An 18,899-nucleotide genomic window follows, 5' to 3' on the forward strand; every position below is an offset into this window, starting at 1 on the left:
TTGAGCCTCCTCGTTATATACTGGCCTTTCTCCACCCACTTCTAGCGTTGCCCATAAAAGGAGTGTAATAACTCTTACATAACAATATACAGTTTAATTACGGCAGGCTTAGATATAAATAAAGTGTTACATAACAAATATATATGAGGAATGCATATGTAAGGTTATAATAGTTGAACGCAGATATCTAAAGATGGCATAAATAGTATATTTGTCCAGTCCTCCACAATATTATATGACAGGTTTAGATAATGGTTAAATAATACCGTCAGAAGTTTAGAAAATGTTGGACCACTGTTGTAGGAAAGTAAACGAAGGTTTTCCCACTGCTATCATTAAGTCTTATGGTGAGCATTAACATGTATAATATTATGAATTAATAAGAACTAAATCTTTGTAAAAAAATTAGCACTTTTTTGTGGCTGCCAGTTACAGTCTGATCAGTTTAGGGAAGTCCATCTTTAAACACTAGCGGCATTTCTGATGAAACCTTAGTGCAGATTAAAATTAGTTCAGACTACTCAAGGTAAGTAATCTGAATAATACAGCAATAACAATATTAATACTTTAGACTACAAATTCCCCTGCCATACAGCCCAAGAACAAAGTGATACTGGAAAAAAGGATACTGACGGTTGAGAAATGCAATATTAGCAGTCAAATGGCACTGCAGTGTAATAGGATAACTGCATTGGTGGTTGTAATGTACTGGGTGTGGGTTTTATTATGTACAACAAAGAGCCATAATTAAAAGAAATGTTTATATGTTTATATCTCTCCCCTGCAATATGAAAAATGCAATATTAGAAGTAAAATGCACTGGTATTATTAGAATAACCAATAGTATTAATATAGTAATACAGTAATAATAGAAAACAAATGCACAATTTTGTTTACATTTCAAAACGTCATAGCTAACAATATCAAGAAGTTGTGATATTTATATAGATTTTTTGAAAAGCTATTCAACAAAACTATTCAGAAAAAATAATAACAGTAACATATTGCCCAACATGGATCACTGTATACTTCGATCTAGTAAATTCGAATGCTTATTCTTATAAATAAATCTTATAAAATTGAATATTTATTCTAATAATTAAATCTTATAATGTCGAATAATTATTCTTTTAATTAATTATTGTAATACTGTCATAAGAATCGTTAGAAAAAATATCATTGTCAATTCCTTTTCCTTCACTGCTTTGGACATCAGTTTGAATACCAAAGCACTCAAAAGTGTCTAAAATGTCAGTTACTTTGAAATGGGCAAAAAAGAAACGATTATATTTCAGTACTTCTACGTTAATTACAGAAACTTTCGGCAATTTGACGTTGCTATAGACTGGTGAAATGTTCACGTTCTTTTTTGTGAAATGCGCACGACTTAATGGTTCTATTCTCTGTCGCTCGGCACTTTGTTCGCCGGTTTTAATTTTGATAAAAATAAGGCTTGGCAAGTTTTAATAACAATTTTAGGCCGAATTAACCTGTCTGTTTATGTATAATCCAATCAGATGGGTAAGGTTTAGGATATTGTCTACACTTTTCAAAGACTTGATAACACATTTAAATAGGTTTATATGTGTTTTGTATCGTTATTATACTTATACAGATGAAAGTTTTCTAGAGAAAATCAACATAAAAGTTACAAGGATTATACTTTATGTATTGAGAGCAATAGATCGTTTTATTGTTGTAAATTTCAATCAATAGAGTCAACTTTTATCAAGTTCAAAACATAATTATTACAGTGCCAGATTTTTAATGTGCTAAGGTATAAACAATCATTCATTGGACATTGGACTTATGTTAAGAAATAAATTATTTTACTGAGTTAAGCCCTAAACTTATCTGGTTAAAAACCAGTTTAAAAATATTTGCAAAATCATATTTAAAAAAGTTACATAGTGAAATTTAAAAATTTATAAAAAAATGACTAACTGTATTTAAATTACACAAAAACAACCAAATGATGTTAGATCTTGTCAGAGCAATAAGCCATAAAATTGAAGAGTTTAAAGTTAATGGTTTATTCTTGTTACCACCAATAAGAATCAGTATTAAAACATATCAAAAGCCTTCATAACAAACTAGTAAAGAATTGTTGTGTATCTGAATTGTGAGAAGTGTAATGTATTTTATATAAATGTATGTTAAGCTTTTGAACTTAAGTCGAAATCGTCACATTGATACAAGGAAACAGCTACCATGGCACCGGAGAGTAACTGTTAGTTGTCACCTGTCAGGGAGTTCATTGATCTGGTTGTTGGACAAATCAAGTTCTTCTAATGAGGTCAATTTGGTCACCACCTCAGGAACAGTTTGAAGGCCATCAGATATTGATAGCTTAGAATAGCCAGTGATCCTCAGAACCTTTAGCTTTTGAAGTTGTATAAAACTAAAATAAGATAATATAGGTGAATTTAGTTGACAAAAATCTGATTCAACTGATCATCCATGCCAACCAAAAGCCAAAAACAGGAGTTTAATTTGGAGCTTAGAATTGCATAATGTCTAATTAACCACGTTCTATCAAATTATCAGGGTAGCTAGCCGCTCCACTAACTATAAAAATTACTGCTATATTTAAATTCGTACACGTTATGTTATGCTTTAACTTTGGATGAATTAAGTGTAAATGAATGAAAAAATTTTTAGTCATTCTGAGCTATTGGAAGGCCACTATAAGACAAGAATTGAAAAATACAGCTCAATCATTTCATTGAACACCAACTCTGTTTGATCATCATTTTGACATTGATTGGTTTTTGTCGTCAAAGTGTTATCACAGTGCACTTTTATTCTATTTTAACAGTTTTCAGGTAAAGTAACCAGCTTATAAAATTCAATGATGAATAACCAGCAAGTTAATATGACTGCTCATCAACAGGTAGTAAAAGTTGTTCATAGAAGGCGTTCATACAGACTATGTGTATATTTACCTATCCTGAAGTTGGCTTATCTTGCAATGTGACAGGTTCAGCTCTTCTAGTAAACTCAATGCAGTGATAGACTCAGGGAGCACTTTGATAGGGTTAGAAGAGAGATCCAACTTTCTCATCGATTTCAGGGAGCCCAAGCTGCAAATGAATTATAATAAACAGATTTATCTCTCACGAAATGTTCACATCCTCAACTTTGGTTTCTCACAATACAGTAAGAAACATTTTTTAAACCTATCAATTCTTAATTAATTTTTCTATTCAAAAGATCATATGAATGAGCTACAAATTTCTACCAACAAGTAATAACCATAGAAGGTTTTAAACACTTTTTTTTACTTGTTCACTGTGTTTGAGCAATAAAGGATGCATAATTAAGTTAACATTTGTACCATGAAACCAAAGTGTTGTCGCAGAATTGTAATTCTTATTATTACTACATCGGCAGTCTCTTGTACCTTGACAGAATGTCATGTGTAATAACATTTCCTACAAATATTCCTATATATGGAAAGGTAGTTGAGTGTTGCAGATGGTGTGGTGCTTAGCTGGAATCTAAATGTTAAGATTTGATTTATGGGCGGGGCAAACCTTCTGCCTAAAGCTTATTGCCAGGCAACCGGACACAGCTCTCATTATAGCAAAGCTAGAGATTATTCATGCTACAATATTTCCTCACAATTGTTTACCTACTTAATCTGAGATAATGAAAGAATATCTGCATCTAATGACTATATTGATTACCTTTACAAATAAAATTATACTAAAGCATTTAATAGGCTGTTTTAATTAGTTGTAATAAAAATACTTGTTGTTAGTTCCTCTAATAGTCTGAACAAAACATGATCTTTATCTCAAGTTATGAAAACATTCCGTATAACGAAAAAAATATGTTGTAATTGATAATTCAGAAAGTATCAACATTGTTTTATAAAAAACCAAAGGTTGTCAAAGAGAAAACACGTGAGTAATATATTTACACTTTGATTGTTTGTCATACTGCTTAAATTTTTACCGAAGTTCTCTGACTATTATCACGTCATAAAAAATCTTGATATAGATTGACATAAACAGAACAAGAACAAAAGTTCTAAGGTTTTGACAAATATTCCTGGTTTAATCATGAAATTATTGTATTAGTTTAATAGCAGCCAATAGGTTTTGCTATTCAATATATAAACATATTTTTTGCATTGCTGATTCAATCGATTTAAATAAAAGAAATCTCTTTCACAAACTCATGTTGCAAATTTATAAAAACTAACAATGACAAGTAGGCAAACATTGGAGGTTTGACTTAAGGATTATGATAATTTATATGCCAGCTGTAGAAATATATTTACTCCAACCTATGGATTATAAAAACTCAGCATCTGAAAATGACAATGTTGCGTCTGACAGTTATGTGGTAAGATTATTCAGGTGAAATGACCACTAAGTGTGAAAGGGTCAATAGAGATAATTAAGACTTGAAATAGAAATGCCTTTGAGTTAATATGCTTTCCATAGGCGCTACAGGCGCACCTAACCTCTATTTGAAACCAATATAAACTCAAAACTTTAGGGAAATATTTTTATAAAATATTAAACGTTTAAGTATACAGTAGGAATTGTCCTACGAGATAAATCATCTATTCTAGGAAAGTTTACGCTATAAAGATTTTACGTTATAAGAACAGTAAAATACATGTACGGCAAAACTTTCCGTTTTGGCCGTAAAAATAAACAATGAACTAGACTTTAGTTTTCAATTGGTAAGCTGTTCCACAACTGCAGTATTATTGGTTTGCAGTAAAAACTTTTCTCATTAACTTGACTGGTTTTATAGACCATGATCGAGGTATATTTAAAATAGGTTGATTGAGAGTGTACACTTTCATTGTACATTTACAAAGATTTGCCAATTGCTTCTAAACAGCAGAGTCTATTCTGGAAAGTGAAACTAATAACATATATCGTATGCATCTACGAGAAAGCAAAACAAGATTTTTATTATAAAAATAACCGCGTCTACCAGTTCATTGTCTCTTTGTATCCCAGGATAAGGTTAAGATCAAAATAACTTTTGACGATACTACACTTTGTGACATTCACATTGATAGACCGACACGGTAAAACCTGTACTAAACCATCGCCTGGTTTTGCTACGGTCAACAATTACAAACAGCGTGTAAAGTGCAGTGTCTGATCTAGATGAGAATGCATCTAGATGATGTGCATCGACTACTAGTAGATTTTAGTAGCTACATATATCACCATAATTATTTTACATTAAACATCAATTAATTGACGCCGTTAACGTACTGAATTACTGCATCGACACGTTTTATTGACAAACTACATAATTGTAACCATGCTCAGTTCAGCGAAAGTGACTCAGATTTTTCAGAGCGTCAAATGATCAAAGATTTGGGCAGAAAGGTTATGGTTAGAGGTGACAGGAGTCAGCAGCGTTATGCGGCGGAGGAAAATAGGAGAATGGAGGTAATTTTATCTTTAACTTTGAGTATCCCAGACATATACATGTATTATAAAGTAACGGTAATAATTTCAGTACTCATGAATACATCTACTAATAAGTTTATGTAATTCAATTTTATAAAGGGCTGAAAACCAACGCAAAGTAAAATCGTTTTGTACGGTCAGGTTAAATTTGAAACACATATCAATTCAGATACCAAGCAGAGCGCAAAAAGTCCAAGTCTCCAATAATAGAAAACATAATTACATTATATCAGTTCAATTATTCCTGAAATTGAAAATCACACAACTTGATAGCAAACTTCTACAAACTATGACACCACTCTGGACAGTATAGTGACAAGTTGAAGTGTGTAAGGAAACGTTATTAAATATATTTGAGGCTATAAATTTAATTGGCAAATTAAATGCAGCTTTAGTTGATTTTACTTTTCATACAAACAAGGATATGATATTTTATTCTTACTTTACACTACGAACTAGAGTTTGATATCAAATAGCAGGGTTACCTTCAGATACAACACATGAAATCATTTGGACTTTTCCTAAAAGATAAATTATTTTACTGAGTTAAGCCCTAAACTTATGTGGTTAAAAACCAGTTTAAAAATTTTTGCAAAATCATGTTTGAAAAATTTACATAGTGAAATTTAAAAATTTATAAAAAAAAATGACTAACTGTATTTAAATTACACAAAATCAACCAAATGATGTTAGATCTTGTCAGAGCAATAAGCCATAAAATTGAAGAGTTTAAAGTTAATGGTTTATTCTTGTTACCACCAATAAGAAGCAGTATTAAAACATATCAAAAGCCTTCATAACAAACTAGTAGATAATTGTTGTGTATCTGAATTGTGAGAAGTGTAATGTATTTTATATAAATGTATGTTAAGCTTTTGAACTTAAATAGAAATCGTCACATTGATACAAGGAAACAGCTACCACGGCACCGGAGAGTAACTGTTAGTTGTCACCTGTCAGGGAGTTCATTGATCTGGTTGTTGGACAAATCAAGTTCTTCTAATGAGGTCAATTTGGTCACCACCTCAGGAACAGTTTGAAGGCCATCAGATATTGATAGCTCGGAATAGCCAGTGATCCTCAGAACCTTTAGCTTTTGAAGTTGTATAAAACTAAAATAAGATAATATAGGTGAATTTAATTGACAAAAATTTGATTCAACTGATCATCCATGCCAACCAAAAGCCAAAAACAGGAGTTTAATTTGGAGCTTAGAATTGCATAATGTCTAGTTAACCACGTTCTATCAAATTATCAGGGTAGCTAGCCGCTCCACTAACTATAAAAATTACTGCTATATTTAAATTCGTACACGTTATGTTATGCTTTAACTTTGGATGAATTAAGTGTAAATGAATGAAAAATTTTTTAGTCATTCTGAGCTATTGGAAGGCTACTATAAGACAAGAATTGAAAAATACAGCTCAATCATTTCATTGAACACCAACTCTGTTTGATCATCACTTTGACATTGATTGGTTTTTGTTGTCAAAGTGTTATCACAGTGCACTTTTGTTCTATTTTAACAGTTTTCAGGTAAAGTAACCAGCTTATAAAATTCAATGATGAATAACCAGCAAGTTAATATGACTGCTCATCAATAGGTAGTAAGAGTTGTTCATAGAAGGAGTTCATACAGACTATGTGTATATTTACCTCTCTGGAAGTTGGCTTATCTTGCAATGTGACAGGTTCAGCTCTTCTAGTAAACTCAATGCAGTGATAGACTCAGGGAGCACTTTGATAGGGTTAGAAGAGAGATCCAACTTTCTCATCGATGTCAGAGAGCCCAAGCTGCAAATGAATTATAATAAACAGATTTATCTCTCACGAAATGTTCACTTCATCAACTTTGGTTTCTCACAATACAGTAAGAAACATTTTTTAAACCTATCAATTCTTAATCAATTTTTCTATTCAAAAGATCATATGAATGAGCTACAAATTTCTACCAACAAGTAATAACCATAGAGGGTTTTAAACACTTTTCTTTACTTGTTCACTGTGTTTGAGCAATAAAGGATGCATAATTAAGTTAACATTTGTACCATGAAACCAAAGTGTTGTCGCAGAATTGTAATTCTTATTATTACTACATCGGCAGTCTCTTGTACCTTGACAGAATGTCATGTGTAATAACATTTCTTACAAATAGTCCTATATATGGAAAGGTAGTTGAGTGTTGCAGATGGTATCGTGCTTAGCTGGAATCTAAATATTCAGATTTGATTTCTGGGCGGGGCAAACCTTCTTCCTAAAGCTTATAGCCAGGTGACCGGACATAGCTCTCATTATAACAAAGCTATAGATTATTCATGCAACAATATTTCCTCACAATTGTTTACCTACTTAATCTGAGATAATGGAAGAATAACTGCATCCAATGACCATAATGATTAATTTACAAATAAAATTATACTAAAGCGTATAATAAGCTGTTCTAATTAGTTGTAATGGAAATAACTGTTGTTAGTTCCTCTAACAGTCTGAACAAAACATGATCTTTATCACAAGTTATGAAAACAACCCGTATAACGAAAAAAATGATATGTTCTAATTGATAATTTAGATAGTCTCATCATTGCTTTATAAAAAAACCAAAGGTTGTCAAAGAGAAAACATGTGAGTTATATATTTACACTTTGATTGTTTGTCACACTGCTTAAATTTTTACCGAAATTCTTTGACTATTATCACGTCATAAAAAATCTTAATAGATTTACATAAACAGAACAAGAACAAAAGTGCTAAGGTTTTGACAAATATTCTTGTTTTAATCATGAATTTATTGTATTAGTTCAATAGCAGCCAATAAGCTTTGCTATTCTACGTATACGCATATTCTTGCATTGCTAACTCAATTGACTCAAATAAATAAAAAACTCTTTCACAAACTCACGTTGCAAATTTATGAAAACTAACAATGACAAGTAGGCAAACATTGGAGGTTAGTAGTATGTTAAGTGGCTGATCTGGTCCAGAATTTTCGCCCTGATTTTTTTTGTCTAAAGATGTCTAAAAAATCTTAGAATTTTAGAAAGTTTTCAAAATCCTTGGGATTTTGAAAAAAATAAAATGGAGAGAGTTAGAAACAGGCACGGCTGTCACCTAGGTGACACGCGACTGCAGGACCTTTCGGTGCTGGTCACGCTTGCTTTTTGCACCTATTTATTAAACAAAATTCTTTAAACCTACATCAATCGATTTGACTAAGGTTTAAAGCTTTATAATAATAAATAAACAAAATGGAAAAGAGAGTTAGAAAGCGGGCACCACCTGAGGCGGTGTCTGACATTAGAAACCTCTACGGAGAGGGGAATACGAGCTGGCTTCGACAGGATGCCAAGCAAAGCGGTATTAAAGGATACAGCAAAATGAGCAAAGCGGAGCTAGCGTATCGTGCGGGCGATCGATCCAAAGTGATTGGTAAAACTAGTAAGGGTATACCGATAGTGGTAGACGGTACTTACAAAAAGCCAGACCCGGATGATGCCCTCCGCAATGTGAGAAACCTGTACAGAGACTCTACCTCTAGTCAGATGAGGGAGGAGGCGAAGCGTATGGGGTTTGGGAATACAGTGAAGCTGAGAAAAGCCGAGTTAAAGGATATTGTCGATGGCAAGAAACGTCTTACAGTGGATGACTTGAGTATGAAAGATCTAAAATCTCTAGCTCGAGCCAGAGATATAACAGTTGGGCCGCGTTTGAAAAAAGCGGACTTGGTGGACGCATTGAGAGGTGTTGACAGAGCGCCACGGGTGGAGATAAGAACCACTTTTGTAGACGAGGTCACCAACAAATCTACTATAGATGTATCCAGTTATCAATCAGCCAACATAGACTTTGTATGGAATCACGCCAAACCCGTCATTATAGGTAGGATTAAGGATGCGTTTAACCGAACTAAAAAACTTCGCGTAAGTGCTGAAGTTGCATTCTCCCATCCGGAGCGTGGTACTATAATCACTCGATTCTGGGGTACCCCTAGAGAAGGCGCCGTACCAATCCTAGCATCAACCAATCTGAATGAAGAATTAAACAGACAGCTAGCGAATATAATCAGAAAAATTGATGAATTTACGAACAACGGTTTGGGGTGGATTTTGGAGCGAGTATCTAGATTTTATTTGGAAATTTATCGTTGGAAACCTCTAAGAGGTGGAACGTACAAACCAACCCCTAAAGCTTTAGCGAACAAAAATGCCATCATAAACGTCAACAATGGAGGTGCCAAATCAATGGCAGAGATAAAATGGATTGCAAAATCTCTGGACATTGCTTTTACTACCAAAACCAAAAAATCAGCGTTAATTAAAAAAGTAAAAGATATAAATCCGGAAGCGCTAGATGAGATCATGTGCTTTTTGTGGGCGGTGCTATCATGCTTACATCCACCGAATGACCATGCTGACAGGCTATCAAAGTACATCCTGTATCAAAACAGCTTGAATACCAAAATTTTAAAGTACCCGGTCACCATAGACCAGATTCAAAAGTTTGCTAACAAAAACAAACTTGTGATTAATGTGTTTGAGTGGATCGAATCTAAGGGAGAAGGCGGCGAGAGCAAGAGCGGGTTGGAGATTGTCCACACGGATAACCGGTTGTATACTGAGAAGGCGGAAGGTCTCCCCGAGGTTAACCTGCTTCTCTACAAAGATCATTACATGTGGATCAAGAGTATGTCAGCGTTAATGAGGAAGCAAACTGATCACACAGGAGGACATAGCAACTATACCTGCCTACGATGTCTCCACCACTCAACGTGTGAGAGAACTTTTAAAGATCATGTTGAGGTGTGCCTAAGGCTTCATGATGGAACTTGCATCATTAAGATGCCCGAACCAGGGTCAGTTATGAAGTTTAAAAACTTTAAGAACATGGAGAAAGCACCATACACGGTCTACGCAGATTTTGAGTCAGTTATAGACAAAGTACATAGCGCGTGTGGGTATGGGTTAAAATTGGTTAATAGCATGGGTGAGTCATTGAGGTTTGAGACTTACAGAGGCGAGGATTGTATGGAGCAGTTCTTTAAGGTGTTAGACGAGTTGGAAGAATATGTTGATAGTATACCAATTGCTGAGATGATCATCACTCCTGAACAGGAACAAAAAATTTATCACAATGTTGAAGAGGGTACATCGGAGTGCTGGATATGTAAAAAACCGCAGGGTGAGTCTATGGTTAAGGACCACGATCATGTATCGGGGTTGTATAGAGGTCCGGCTCATAACAAATGCAATCTTAATTTAAGACAAACTAAAAAGATTAAGGTGACATTTCACAATTTTCGTGGCTATGACTCTCACCTTATCGTCAAAGCTTGGAAAGGTAGACGAATAAAATGCTACATGTGTAAAGAAAAAGCTGACGTCAATGCTGATATGGTTACTGTGTATAAACGCAATATTGACGAATTGGTTGTACATAAAAAGTGTAAACTTTCTCAGCATGATAGTCTAAATGAGCCACAGGACCCTAAACGCTGCTTTGCATGCTGTTTGGAGGGGGGAGATGATCCTTTAGTGATGCGAAAAATTCCAGACAAAAAGTTGGGAGTGGCTCATAAAATGTGTGCGAATGAAAAGTCATTCTTATGGCAGTTGCACAATTGTGCAAAGTTTGAGGGGGCAGAGGATATTGATGTTATAGCCAATACCGATGAAAAATACATGTCTATGAGAATAGGTAGGTTTGAGTTTATGGACAGCCTCCAGCACCTCAATAGCTCATTGGCTAAATTGGTGGAAGGTCTAGATGATCTACCGCACCTGAAACGAGAGTATCCAGAGCATGCCGGGCTACTTTCCAGGAAGGGTGTATATCCGTACAAGTACATGGATTCTCACGAGCGGTTTAAAGAACGACGACTCCCGGATAAAAAGTACTTTAGTTCATCGCTTGACAATTATGCCGGTATAAGTGATGAGGACTATCGGCATGCTCAAAAAGTGTGGAAGGAGCTGGGGTGTGAGACTTTGGGTGATTATCACGATCTCTATCTTAAGACGGATGTCTTGCTTTTGACTGATGTTTTTGAGAGCCATAGATCAACAGCCATGGATGTATATGGTCTCGATCCGTGTCACTACATCTCAGCACCCTCATTGTCATGGGATGCATTGCTTAAAATAACAAAACAAGAACTGGAGCTCATCAGTGATGTAGACATGTACAATTTTGTAGAGAGTGGTATAAGAGGTGGTGTGTCTACATGCGGAGGCTTGCGATACGCCAAGGCCAACAATCCTTATGTGGAGGGGTATGATAAAAATAAACCAGCTACCTACTTGATGTACTTGGATGAAAATAACCTGTACGGGTGGGCCACGTCGCAAAAGCTACCGACTGGTGGTTTTGAATGGGTGAAATCGAAAGGGCTGCCAGACATTAATGATGATGAAGGTTACATGGCGGAGGTAGATCTAGAATATCCAAACAAGCTCCACAACGAACACAATGATTATCCGCTGGCACCCGAATCAATGAAACCTGATCAGTGGTCAGAGTATATGCGCAATGTGGGAGAGCTTGACAAGCTTGGAGAGCCGTGCTATGCAAAAGTTCCTAAGCTGGTGCCAAACCTTTGAGATAAGCGCAAGTACGTCGTACATCACAGTATCTTAAAGTATTATTTGAAAAAGGGTCTGCGTTTGACTAAAGTACACCGAGCTCTCAAGTTTAAAGAAAGTGCATGGATGGAGCCATACATTCGAGTAAATACCGAGCGTCGAAAAAAGGCCAAAACTGATTTTCAGAAAGATTTTTTCAAGCTCATGAACAATGCAGGACCTTTCGGGAAATCAATGGAGAATGTTCGCAAACGGATAGATGTAGAGTTGACTACTAAAATGAATCGCAAGCAAAAGCTCATAAATAAGTCGCGATTCAAGTGTAAGAAAGAGTTTAATGAAAAGTTGGCGGCCATTCTCATGAGCAAATCTACAGTGACCCTAAACAAACCTATTTACATCGGTCAGGCCATTTTAGATCTGTCCAAACTGCTCATGTACGAATTCTTTTACGATGACATACGACAGCGATACCCTGATGCTAGAATGATGTATACTGACACGGACAGCTTAGTGTTATTAATCGAGACAGAAGATTTTTATAAGGAAATGCCGCTCGAAAAGTATGATACGAGCAACTACCCTAAAGATCATCCGTGCTACAGTGAGAAAAACAAGAAAGTGATAGGTCTGCCCAAGGATGAAGGTGGTGGTAAGGCGATGTCGGAGTTTGTGGCTTTGCGAGCCAAGTCATACTGCGTAGAGGGTGAGGGTTGGGGACTGACAAAATGCAAAGGAGTGAAAAAGTGTATAATCAAAAACCTAAAGTTTGATACCTACAAACAATGCCTGGATAGTGGAGATCCGGCTCCGAATGCAACCATGACGACACTCCAGTCCAAGCTACACGAGATAAAAAATTGGACATTCAGCAAAAAGACTCTGTCGGCCTTTGACGACAAAAGCTATTACCTAGATTCAATAAATAGCTTGGCACACGGACATTACAGAATAAATGACATTAACAATGCCGCACTTCTTGAATAGGAAAGCAAAAGAAAGTTTAGATGAGTTGAGTCAAATATGGATCAATGCGATGGAGTTGTTTGATCTCGTCCGACCCCCTGTGTATGATGAATATAAAGAGTCTACTGAGAGATATACACTTCGAGGTAGACCCATACCTAGGTATGAGAATATGCGTGTCAAGGTACCCGAACTCAAAAAGCTGGCCAAGGCACAAGGTATACCCGGGTACAAAACGATGAAAAAGGCGGCTCTACAAGCCGCATTGTCATAATTTTATACGGTCGTATAAAATTACATCATGGAATAAGCTATACCCGCGATGACTATAGTGCCGCCAATTAACAATTTATTTCCTTCGTGAACGTTGCCCTCGGACGGTGACAATTCTGTTGATGGCTTTACAGAAGGGGCAGGTTTTGGTGAAAATAATTCTGTAGGAAATATAGATGGCTTTACAGAAGGAGTTGATTTTAGTGTCGGTGCTGGAGGCTGCTTTAGTAGTGCAGGTTTGGGTTTCGGTGGCTGTTGTAGTGGCACAGGTTTTGGTGCAGGTTGCGCAGGTTTTGGCTGTTGCGCGGGTTTGGGTTTTGGTGAAGGCTTTAGCGGTGTGGGTTTTGGTTCGAGGGAGGAACCCGCTTGTCTAGCTTGCACCTGAGCTCCCAGTAAACAGTAGACGTAAGCTCTAATACTATCATTAAGTCTAACTATTCCGGGGGATGTGAATGACTTACTATGATCGGGCACTACCCTTTTGTAGTCAAATGGGTCTTGAGTTACCGAAACCATTTTAGTACCCGCACTCGAATTCCACTTCGGAAACTGGTAATAAGTACCCCAACCATTGCCACCACTCCGATGCACATCCATATCCGTCTTATCTTTACTGCTTGGTGGATATTTTGGATACGGTTTGTGATGCCTGCCTAGATCAGCCATCTGTTTTTCTAAAGAACCTACTTTACTACCACCATCTTGTATGATAAATCCGAGACCTATGGCTGGTTGATCAATATCAGGAATATCTTTAGCGGTTACTCTAAACTCATTGAGCAATTTGCAGTACTCGGTTTTGTTGTAAGGATTGTTGTACGGATCAAAATCTCGATCTCCGGGATTTCTAATCTCCATTTGCGCCAACATCTTTTTAGTTTGGTACATAACGTGAAAGTTTAAAATAGCTTTTGTAAGAGGTAGACCTCGTGTCAGCTGATCTTTACTCACACCGCACAAAGCAGTCGCGCAGTATAAGGCAAACTTATATTGCTGAAAATAATATAACATGGGGTCATCATACCATCGATTGACATCATCAAAGCTTTTAACCACTACCGGTGCTGGTGAGATATCGACAAACTTTTTGACAAAGCTATACGATATTTTGTTATGTTCGTCTATCGCTACGACGACAGTTAAGTTGTTAAACTCTATGGGATAACCGCTAGATAGTTGTCCAGTCATTTATTAATAAATGACCTCTTTGACAATATACAAAACCGGTCGCATTGAGCTCGATCGATCCGTGTAGGCAACTGGTATTAGCCTTAAGACAATTACGTTATATTTATCTTTTTACAATTTGACCGAGGTGACCAGTTACACGTACAACGGTAGAACGACTACTATTCAGCCAGGGTGTTACACGTACGAGCAGCTCCTTTCCAAATTACCAGGCTCATTTAAAGTTCATCAAAACACTTTAAAGGTTAGTACTGATGCGACGATTACGGGTGGACTAGCCAAACTGATAGAGAATGAATATTTATATCTGACCCCATTGTGTTTGTATTTATACATCGATGGAATAGACACGTCTAAAAATTTATGGAACGGTAAACGATCAAATCTCCTTTCAATTATTCCCATAGGCAGAACTGATGTGGGAGAAATAATACAACACCATCCTACTAATAGTTACAAATCCATGCTCATTGGCGAGCTCAACAGCTTAAACGTGTCAATCTCGGATGAACGAGGTAACGCTTATCCCGGAAAATTTATTGCGGAGCTCGAATTATTGTAGAATAAATGTATGGCAGTAAATCAAAATCTGTAAATGTGCATCAAGTCAAGCTAGATCGGGCGAGGCTTTATGATGGTAAATCTTTGTTTATGTCAGTTATTCCTCGAGGTGGAACTATTAAGGATATTATTCTCTACCGGCCGTACACACCCAGAGTGGAATTGGATATACAATTTTTAAATGACGAATCCGAGGTTGTAGGAACGTATTCCGGGTTGTTAACTAATAAACTTCACGCGATCAATCTTCGGGTAGAGGGAATTGTGTCCTGTCTCATATCCAGTCCTAATATAAAAGAGCTCCGAGTATTTTATGAGATAAAATAAATGGCTAGTATCGCGATTATGGTAGTAGGAGCCATCGTAAACTCTTTAGCGTTTACCGGAGGAAATTATCTTTTTTCAAAGATCGATCAAAATGGAGCTCAAGATGAGGCCAAGAGACATAATGTGGGGTTAGAAAAGCTAAACGCTGAACAAGCGGATTACAACATCAAACGAGCCAAAAACCAAGATTGGCTAAACGAGCAAAATGCTCAAAAGCAGGAGGCTACTGATGAAATATACGCGGTAAATTCGGCCTTTGATACTTATGAAAAGCTCTACGGTGAAAAGCCTACACTACCTCACCCTGATTTAAAAGCGCCTTCTTTAGATTACACCCCTAGCTCTGAACAAAAAAAATATGAGCGAGTTTTTGTAGGCGCTGCCACGGCTGCGGGTGTAGGAGGTTTTGCGCTAATCCAATAAGGTAACAATCTTCGCAAACCTAAACAACAATTTTTGTAACAATCTTTGTAACAATCTTTGTAACAATCTTTGTAACAATCTTTGTAACAATCTTTGTAACAATTTTTGTAACAATCTTTGTAACAATCTTTGTAACAATCTTTGTAACAATCTTTGTAACAATCTTTGTAACAATCTTTGTAACAATCTTTGTAACAATCTTTGTAACAATCTTTGTAACAATCTTTGTAACAATCTTTGTAACAATCTTTGTAACAATCTTTGTAACAATCTTTGTAACAATCTTTGTAACAATCTTTGTAACAATCTTTGTAACAATCTTTGTAACAATCTTTGTAACAATCTTTGTAACAATCTTTGTAACAATCTTTGTAACAATCTTTGTAACAATCTTTTATGGCGTCATAAAAGATTTATCTGTGCTTATTTATTTCATACGCTAACAAAGTTAATGCCGCGGCGATGATTATCCACAAGTTGCATTCGAGATAATCTACAGCATTTTCCATCATGTGCCAAAATGCTTGTACTGCGCCGGAAGTGTTTAGATATCTGTCATGAAAGTACGCGGCCAAGTCTTCCAGATTTTTCTTGATAATTTTGCCAATGCCGCTTTCGATAATATCCTTCGGATCGGTAGATTTAGGAATAAGATCTTTTACCGCATCAGATCCCAACGCATTCGCTACCGCTTTGAATATGGCTGTTAAAATTCCTCCAGCGGCTAACCCACCACCAATGCCTAAAATTAGGTTGCACTGCTTTCGCATCTTTGCTGTATTATCCGAAAGGTCTCCTTTTAGATCACTGATTAAACCGTTTTGCGCATTCAACTCTTTTTTTAGTTGTTGCAACTTTGCGAGTTCATTAGGAGATTTGTCCTCTTTAGCATCGAGTTGTTGTATCTGCTCTGTCAGGTTCGCAGCTTTTGACACAGCCACTGATATTTGTCCTTCTATAGTTTGAAATCTCTGATCAATAGCTACTAACTCTCATTCCGGTAACCTTCCCGCTATATCACTCATTTCAAATTCTTCGCGATAATTAAACTCTGATGTTTTTCTGTTACTTTTGAGCCGATCTATGAAATTTTTTGCTCGGTCTTTCACCGTATCTCCCTGTTTAGATAGCCATGACTTGAAGTCAGTCAAATTGCCTTGATCCGCATCCACTTCTTCATCCACCGGAGCGATGGTTCTAGCATTGGCTTTTTCTACTCTTTTCGTGTATTCGTCTTTGTTCAAGCCAAAAAGTCCTTGATATTCCGCGGTTGGGATCTTTGGATTCTTGACAAAAAGCTTAGGGTTACGCACATAAGTCAGCATTTGCGAGACTTTGCTCGTTTTTACCGCGAGGCCACCGTCATTCATCGGAACAAACTTGGAATGATCTATACCAGAGTATATATCCAGCTTGTATAGTTTTGCACCGATTGTATTTTGCGTGTGCGTGTCTACACCCGGCGTGTTAACGGGAGGATTAGGTACACTATCCATAGAAGAGGCGAGATAGCTATCAATTTCTTCTCGCGTAAGAAACCTTTTACTAACAAAGTCATCATAAGTACCTCCGCGCCGCGAGTATTCGTCATAAATATTTATAGCCGCATTTATTCCATCAACATCTCGGGGTTTTATGACTTCATCAATAGCCGAAAACAATCGTTTATTTACAACCCTACCTTTCCCCTTTTTTAAAATTATTTCATCAATGCTGGGCAAGTCAGCTTGAGCGAGCCAATTTTTCGCCTTGGATATCGCATCATTTTGTTCATGAATGCGCGGCTCGGTAAATGATGATGCGGGCTCAATAAATGATGTTTCTCCCGGGATTTCATCAACATCGGGGTTAAAGTCTTTACCTTCCAATTCCATATTTATTATAATTTATTATAATTTATATTTATTATAATTTATAATTTATATTTATTATAATAAATGTATACAGGAGAATTAAACCATAACCTGTCCGCGAGAGACAGGCAGGGTCTAAAAGAGCACAAGATGCGCGCGCGAGTCGTGCACAATCCATCTACAGCGAGACCTAGCGATGAGCTAGTAATTAAAATGCCCCAGCTAACACCCAATACAGTTCTTTATCCCAACTCGCTTAATCTAACCTACAATTTCAAACTAGCCAGCGATGGAACTGAAGTGGACATTCCCGATCACCTTACATCGGCGATCGTAGAAAAGTTTAAGATGACCATAAATGGTCAAACTATATCCGACATATCCAATTACGCTCATCTAGCGATATATAGAGAGTTTTGGCATTCGAAGCAAAAGTATACTTACGATCTTACGCATAGAGGTATTCAGTCTACAGCGACTAAAAAGAAACGACATTCAATAAACGGCGCGGCTGAAGACATTCTCGCAAAGATTCACGGTGAGAGATATTCTTTTCACCTAGGATCATTTTTGACTTACGCCGCCTTTACTCCGCAGGCGATCCAAAACAATGTAGAGTTTCATATCAAATTCGCCGCGGGTAAGTATACGCTGACCAACCTCTGCTTAGAATATGACTACATTTTAGAACCCAGTTTGGCTGACGGTATTAAACAAAAATATTCTAATCATAGTCACATTATCAACGATTACAAATCTCACACGACCAAGGATATACAAAAAGAAGAGTTCGAGTTTGAAATAAACATAAACGCGAGCTATGAAAGTCTTCGAGCGATCTTGGTGTTTTTCAAGGCGGATAACTCTGTTGACACTACTTATATTAATCCGATGCTAAAAGATGTCAAAATAGATATAGACGGCGCGACAAACCAGCAATTTACATCAAATTACTTAGCGGCCTACTCAAATCAGGACGCGGTCAAGTATTTTGGTGATGGAGGAAAAGCGTTCATCAACCAAGAAAAATTTTACACGGACAAGTTTTGTTTAATTATAGATATGAGGACTTTGAATGATGAAAGATTGAGTGGGACGGGTCGACAGATCAAAGACTATGTCAAGCTTAAGCTATCAAAAGATGTAACGCAAGACGATGGCAAAGCGTTTGTATTTCTAGTGACTGACAAACGCGTATCTTTTGTAAATAACCAACTGAGTAATATCGAACAATAAATGGACAATTTACTTCCAAAGCATCCGCACAACGCAATCATTTGCGG

This window comes from Watersipora subatra, chromosome 3 (genome assembly GCF_963576615.1).
Source record: "Watersipora subatra chromosome 3, tzWatSuba1.1, whole genome shotgun sequence".
In the NCBI taxonomy this organism is placed as follows: domain Eukaryota; kingdom Metazoa; phylum Bryozoa; class Gymnolaemata; order Cheilostomatida; family Watersiporidae; genus Watersipora; species Watersipora subatra.